Here is a 7089-nt window from a genome sequence, read left to right as displayed (position 1 = left end):
GCATGTGTCAATTTTCATCTTTCCTGGATGATAGAGAAGGACTCTGCAACTGGATCTACCTTATCCTGTACTGGTGAGTCTATTTTCCCAGAGCACCCATTAATAAATTGATATAGATATTCATACGTACACTATTTTGGCTCTCATTTCATACCACCTATGTTAGCCAGGGTTCTCTAGAATGACAGAACTATAGGATGAATTATCTGTCTCTGTCTCTGTCTCTCTCTCTCTGTCTCTTTCTGTCTCTCTCTCTCTCTCTCTCTCTCACACACACACACACATACACACAGGATTTATTGGAATGACTTACAGGCTGTAGTCCTGTTGGCTGGAATAGAAAGTCCAAGAACCAGTAGTTGCTCAGTCCATGAGACTGGATGTCTCAACTGGTCTCAGTACACTGGAATCCTGAAGAAGTAGGCTCTAATGCCAGTGAAGAAATAGATGTGCTAGCAAGGCAATGACAAGCAGGCAAAGACAGAAATCTTCCTTCTTCCATGCCCTTATATAGACTTCCAATAGGAGGTATGGTACAAATTAAAAGTATGTCTTCCCACCTCAAGATCTGCATTAAAAGTGTGTGTCTTCCTGTCTCAAAGGTCCAGACTAGAAGTGGATTCACCCACACCAAACAAAGCAAAAAAAACTCACTCAAATGTGCCCTCTATTTCTGGATTGTACTTCATTCCAGATGTTATCAAGTTGACAACCAATGTTAGTCATCACACCACCAAATGTATGTCATTAGTTTAGTCTGACAATTAGTATCTCAAAGGTGTCTGCTGAACAGTGATGTGAAAGGTGCTCCAAAGAGCAGGATTTTCTAGCACTTTAAACATAGAGTCAATGTATTTCTTTAGTGTTTGTTTTGTGAACAACTATAGTATGCCAACTGATACTTTTTTCCTGGTGAAATGAGACATTTCTCTCTCCATTAATGGTTGACCCAAAGACAGATACCAGCTATGCATGGTCATCAAAGATAGACCTGTGACAATGACTCTTTGTTAACTACTTCACACCAATGAAGATTAAGGATGAAGATACTTATGGAAATATGCAGATCAGAAGAAAAATTTATCAAGGAGACTCACCAAAAAGTGGTAAACTGAGGAAAAGTGAGAGAGTCCCATGTACCAAGTCTTTCTCTATCCCACAAGCTTCCAAATAATGACATGGAGAATTCTTATTAATTATGAAAGCTCAGACTACAGCTTAGGCTTCTTTCTAATAAGCTCTTATAATGTAAATTAATTCATTTTTATTAATCTATGTTCTGCCATGTGGTTCATGGCTGTTAGCTCTCCTCCTGCACATCCTGCTTGCTCTGCATCTCCTGGTGTCCTTTCTCTTCCCAGACTCCTCTCTGTCCCTGGAAGTCCTGCCTATACCTCCTGCCTAGCTATTGGCCATTCAGCTCTTTATTTAACCAACCACAGAAATATATCTTCACACAATGTACAAATATCCTACTACATTTTCCCCCTTTTGTCTAAATAAAAAGGAAAAATTTTTAACTCTAACATAGTAAAACTACATAAAATAAGAACAATTATCAGGTAGGAATTATATTTACAGTGTTTAGTCCATATGTATTTAGCAAATTCAGAGAAAGTACTGTATTATCTATTCTATCTTAGTGAATCCAAAGTTTTATCCATAAACCATTTTCTATCATAACTTCTACTACCATCCTAAAAATATCTATTCAGACCTTAAAACATCTTCTTAGATAAACAAGTTAAGCTTTTATATTTCTCAACCTTATATATTGTACATTTTTTATGTAAGTTTCTTTTCTGAATTTGGTAACAAGGAAAACTGTATACTACCTAGTCTTCAATCCCCATCAGAGACCCAAAAAGGATAGAACATTACCTGAGCAAACAGGAAGTGCAGAGCAAACAACATCCAAAACTATAGAAATGGCAGAGACATCTGGCAGCCTGGACAGTCACCCAAGCTTCCTCTGCAACTTTGGGGCATCCATCTTCAGCCTACAGGTCTATAATATCTGACAGACTTTTCTGTGAAGCAGGAATTTTGAAAGACTGTCCTACCTTGCCTTGGCAAAGTTTGGCAGTTGCTTTCTTTTGTGTCCTGCTTGTCCAGTTTGGACAGCATATTGTCAGCAGTCAAGGCAAGGGCAGCTTCTTGACCAAATGGCTAGCCTTGTCACATTGAGAGAAAACTCCATATGGAGGTTCTTTGATGTCCATCATCCTTTTATGAAGTAAATTGGTGCTGCCAGGGGCAGACATGCCTCAATGTCATGGAAAATTTTATATAATTAAAATATTTTAAATGTCATATTCTATAGGTCTCTGAAATGTTTGAAGACCATCTGTCTATTTAAAATGTCTCTGCTTAACCTTGAAAACATACCTAACATGACTATAAGTTTGATTGTTATAGATGACTAACTACTAACCTGTGTTTCTTAATTATTCTAAATGGTTTATAATAATAGCTTTTAAGGAGTAGAAATTTACATTGCAATGTTAAATGAACTGCATAGATGCAATACTTTAAACAAAAGTAGAAACACACACACACACACACACACACACACACACATGCACCCACACAGTATAACAAAAACAACCTTAAATTTGTATCAATATACAAAACCCATATCAATGTAAGATATTTGAGATTAATAGTTGCTTTTTAGCTTGAAATAGTTGCTTTTTAGTTTGAGGTAGATTCAATAATCTACCTTTTTATGTATCATTCCTGTATCCCCTGTTTTTTTTTTCTTTTCAGAAAGAGATCCTTGAATCCAACCTCCTTTGCTTAGTTTCCTCCCTTACCATGACCAATAGCAATTTGCAACAAACAATGATAAACATTTAAAAAATGACCAGAAAACACCCCCCACACCTCTTGGGAACATGATTGCCATGTTCTCTAGACTGCTTCCTCCTGTCTGGGGGCAATGGCACCTTTAGGAGACCATGGGAAAATTGGGATATCAGTAAAGTCCTGGGAGAACTAGCCGTATTATGTTTTGTTTAGGCTCTGTGTGATGGGAAAATGTAGGGTTTATCTAAGTCCTGCCTGTGAGGCTTGACCACCTCAGCTAACATCTTTGAAGTTGTTCTGGATGCAGAATTTTAAGAAAACTTCAACAGAAGCATTTTGAGAGCCTGTATCACCTGATCTACTTATCTTTATTGGTTTCTGGTCTTTTTTTCTGAAAACATACAAACTTTTAAAGGTAATATTTATATCTGTTTTAATACAAGTATGCACAAGTCAGTTAAAGATGATTTTCTGGTTTATGGTTGAGAAGGTAAAACTTCATAAGTCTATTTGGACTCTATAACCAAACCTCTATCCATGCCATATGAAAGGAGTCATAAGGACTCTGTAGCCAACAAGATACATAATGTCTCATATACAGTCTCAGAGCTTTTCCCATGTAGAGGGATCAGCATATACATCACCTGTCTTGTAGTCTTTCTTGGTTTCTTATTCAAGATTTTTAGGAGGTCTCCCCCAGTCAAATTTGATCTTCACTAATTTTGAAGAGAACCATAACTTTTTGTTTCCTGTGGAAAGAAAGGCATAATATCTCCCCCAATGCAACATATGTTCTGACTTCCAGTTTGAACATAAGACATTTAAAAACTATATAGGCTGATTTCATTTAGCAGTTTCCATTATCCAATGTCTGTCTGCAGCAATTGATTTCTGTACATTAGCATTTAAAAAATTCAAAGTCAACAAAGCACCATACAGGATCCAGCGGCCCTGTGTATTTCCTATCCTTACATGACTTATTCTTTGTACATTACTTTACTCTTTAAGACTTTATTATTTTTAAACTATTTTTATGACTATCTATTCCCATTTTCTTTTTCTTTATTTAGCATCTAAGTACACTTTTAAACATACTGTAACCTGTTCAGAGGTTTTGTTGGCCTGGACTTGTTTTCTGTTTGTTTGTTTGTTTGTTTGTTTGTTTGTTTTGTTTCATTTTTGCATGTCTGCAGTCTCCTCTGACCTTGTGAGCCAAATTTTAAACTGCTAGGCTACTGCTGTGTGGCTTTGCTTAGCATATGGTGCAATGGTGACTGGTTCTGCCCACCTTAATTCTGTGAGAGCTTAGCCTCATGGGCAGGTACCAGCCCTGGAGCCCCATTTGCCTGCCCCAGCTCTTGGAATATTGTGTTCACCTGTGGCTGGTATTTGTATCGATTCTGCCTGCTCAAGTGCACATCACACAGCAGGGCATCTTAAAAGAGCCATGTGTGGTGATATTTTATTTGTGCAGCCCAATAAAACTTATCTGGGGATCAGAGAACAGAGCCAGCCACCAAATTAGACATAGAGGTCAGGTGTGGTAGCACACACCTTTAATCCCAGCATGTCTTTGCTTGGGAAGGACATGTGCCTTTAATCCCAGGAAGTGATGGCAGGAAGCAGAAAGGTATATAAGGCATGAGGACCAGGAACCAGAGGCTTTTTAGGCAGTTCAACTAAGATGCTCTGGAGGCTGAGGATTTCAGTCAGAGGATTTGTGGAGTTGGTGAGGTAATAGCTGGCTTGTTCTGTTTCTCTGATCTTTGAGTGTTCACTCCAATATCTGGCTCTAGGTATTTTTTTTATTATAAGACCTTCAAAGATTCACATTACAGCTATGTCTTAGCACACTTAGCCTACTCAAGAGACCTCAGTCACCAGGAAGCTGTACCAGGAAGCTGTACCAGGAAGCCACTTGTTCAGGACTTTTTTAAAAGCTTTTTCAGGCCTTATGTGGATATACTGCCGATTAGGGGACAGGACCTACTCTCCCATTCTCATGCCCTCAGAGCCAGCTTGCCCATGCCCCCTCAAACAGCATCAGCTCTATTGTGTGGTCCAGGTGAGGTGTAAGATCTGCTCTCCCAGGTGCTGCAGCTGGTGAGGGCAGGATCAGTTTTACTTAGTCCAGCCCGACCTTTGGACAACCCTTGGTGTAGGGGAATGTGGATTGAGAAATAACAGATATGAAAAATAGAGACATAAATGTAAAAGAAAAAGACAGAAACAGAACAGCATCAGAAAGGCTCTGAGTCAATACCACAGTCACCTTGAGTTTATTCCTCATGAACTTTTTATACACCAGCGAGGGAGAAAGACAAAAGACCTCCCCCTCTCAAGGACACCATGGTTCAAGGTACAAAGTACAGACAAGTGTAAATGCTTCCTTAATTCTCAAAAAATCTTGTAGCCATGCCTTACAGCAAAGCATCCTGTAATTAGGTCTTAAAGTATAAGACACTTGGTAGCCACACCTTTGGCCAAAAATCCTATTATGTAGCCTGGAAGGGCAAAACAAGCTTAGACTCAGTGACCTTGAATCAAGATAACGTAAGGCCACACTATGGAGTGTCTGTGGGCCCTCACAAATTCCCCCTCCTTTATAATATAAAAGGTCCCTGGGAACCCTCAGATGGCCATGCCTGTAGGCCACCTTCTTCAACCATCAAGTCTTACCCATCATTGGCACATGAATTCCATCATTCATGCCCAGTCTTAAGTTGAAAGGTGGTAAAATGTACTTACCTATCTTAAGACAACCAGCCTCTGAAAAAAATCTCAAGTGAGGTGCAGAGCACCTGAATCAACTTTCCATCAAGAGTTCACAAGTAGCTTGATAATCATAGGCAAACAAATAATGCCTAGCAATACATATGCTCCTATGGCTGCAATACCTCCCAATAACAGAGTAAAGGGTGACCAAGAATGGAATGGCCTTTAAAAATTGATCCAAGATGTCTACAGCAGTTTCAGCTGCATCAAGCCTTTTGTAAACCAGTAATAAGGACTATTAGCATCATACCAAATTCCTCCTACATGAGTCCTAACCTTTTTTTCATCCAGTAACACTTTTCATTGTAAATAGAAGAGGTTATAAACATTATCAGGTGAACACCACAATTCTAGTGTATGATTACTAACAATGGACACACAAGTGGTTAAATTACAATTCTCTTAACCTTGATCCATTCAAAGGACAAGAAAATGTTTTTGTGTTTGAGCTACTTCAATCCCCATTGATCAAATAGCTGCAAAACCTTTGTCCCATCTCATCAGTCAGGGAGGCCTCTTTAGTACCTCCAATTTGATTTCCCGACTAGTTTAGCACATTACCTCTGTAATAGTGTTCAAATGCTCCAATGAGTCTCTTTCCCACAGGGAGGACATCTTTGAGGCAGCTGTTCTCTAGTCCTTCTATTTCTTCTGGGCAATCAGCAGATGAACACTATACTGGCAAAGGTGACCTCCACATCCCAAGATAGAGTGTGGATAAATGGCCAAACACCCAGTCACAAACAGATTGGCATTCCTCAGCTGCATTCAGAATAATTAGAACACACAGAGGTCTGGGAAATTTGTGCAGCAAGTCTCTTAGGAAGCCGGGAATCATTTCTTTCTTTCCCAGACAGCAGGATGTAACACTGGAGAATCAAGAATACAGGTTCAGCAAATCTCACTCCAATTCATCTGGGGGAGTGTCAGCAGCTACAGTGTTATCAGGGCTGGCATTTCTGTTCCACACATCACACCAGGCATTCAGGCAGCTGTTGAGCTTCATTTTCTTCTTATGAGTAAACACAGGTATACCCTTGACTCCATATTAAAACAGGGTCAGGACCCTTCCATAATCCATTGCAAGGATCCTTCCATTTTACCTGAGCTAATCACTCATGTGCCATGATGCCAAAAAAAGTCCATGGAAGATCGCTCATGAGCATCCACATTCAAAAAATTCAAAATGAAGAGGACATGATTCAATGCATTATATAGTGACTGAGGGTATAACTCCTCCCTCTTAATTTTTTGAGGTTATATCTTGAGATTGTCATGGGCTCTCTCAATGATGCCTTGTCCTTGAGGATTATAAGGAATGCCTGTTTTATACTCAATTTGCCATTGGGAACAAAAATGCTGAAATGCTTTTCTAGTGTATACTGATCCAGTATCCATTTTTATAATTTTAGGAATCCCATATATGTAAAACATTTTAAGCAATGAGCTATCACATGCTTGGTGACGTCCCCATTTTGCACAGTGGCCATCAAAAGCCCTGAATAC

Source organism: Onychomys torridus, chromosome 14 (assembly GCF_903995425.1).
Source record: "Onychomys torridus chromosome 14, mOncTor1.1, whole genome shotgun sequence".
Taxonomy (NCBI): domain Eukaryota; kingdom Metazoa; phylum Chordata; class Mammalia; order Rodentia; family Cricetidae; genus Onychomys; species Onychomys torridus.
Note: the sequence above shows the minus strand (reverse complement) of the source record.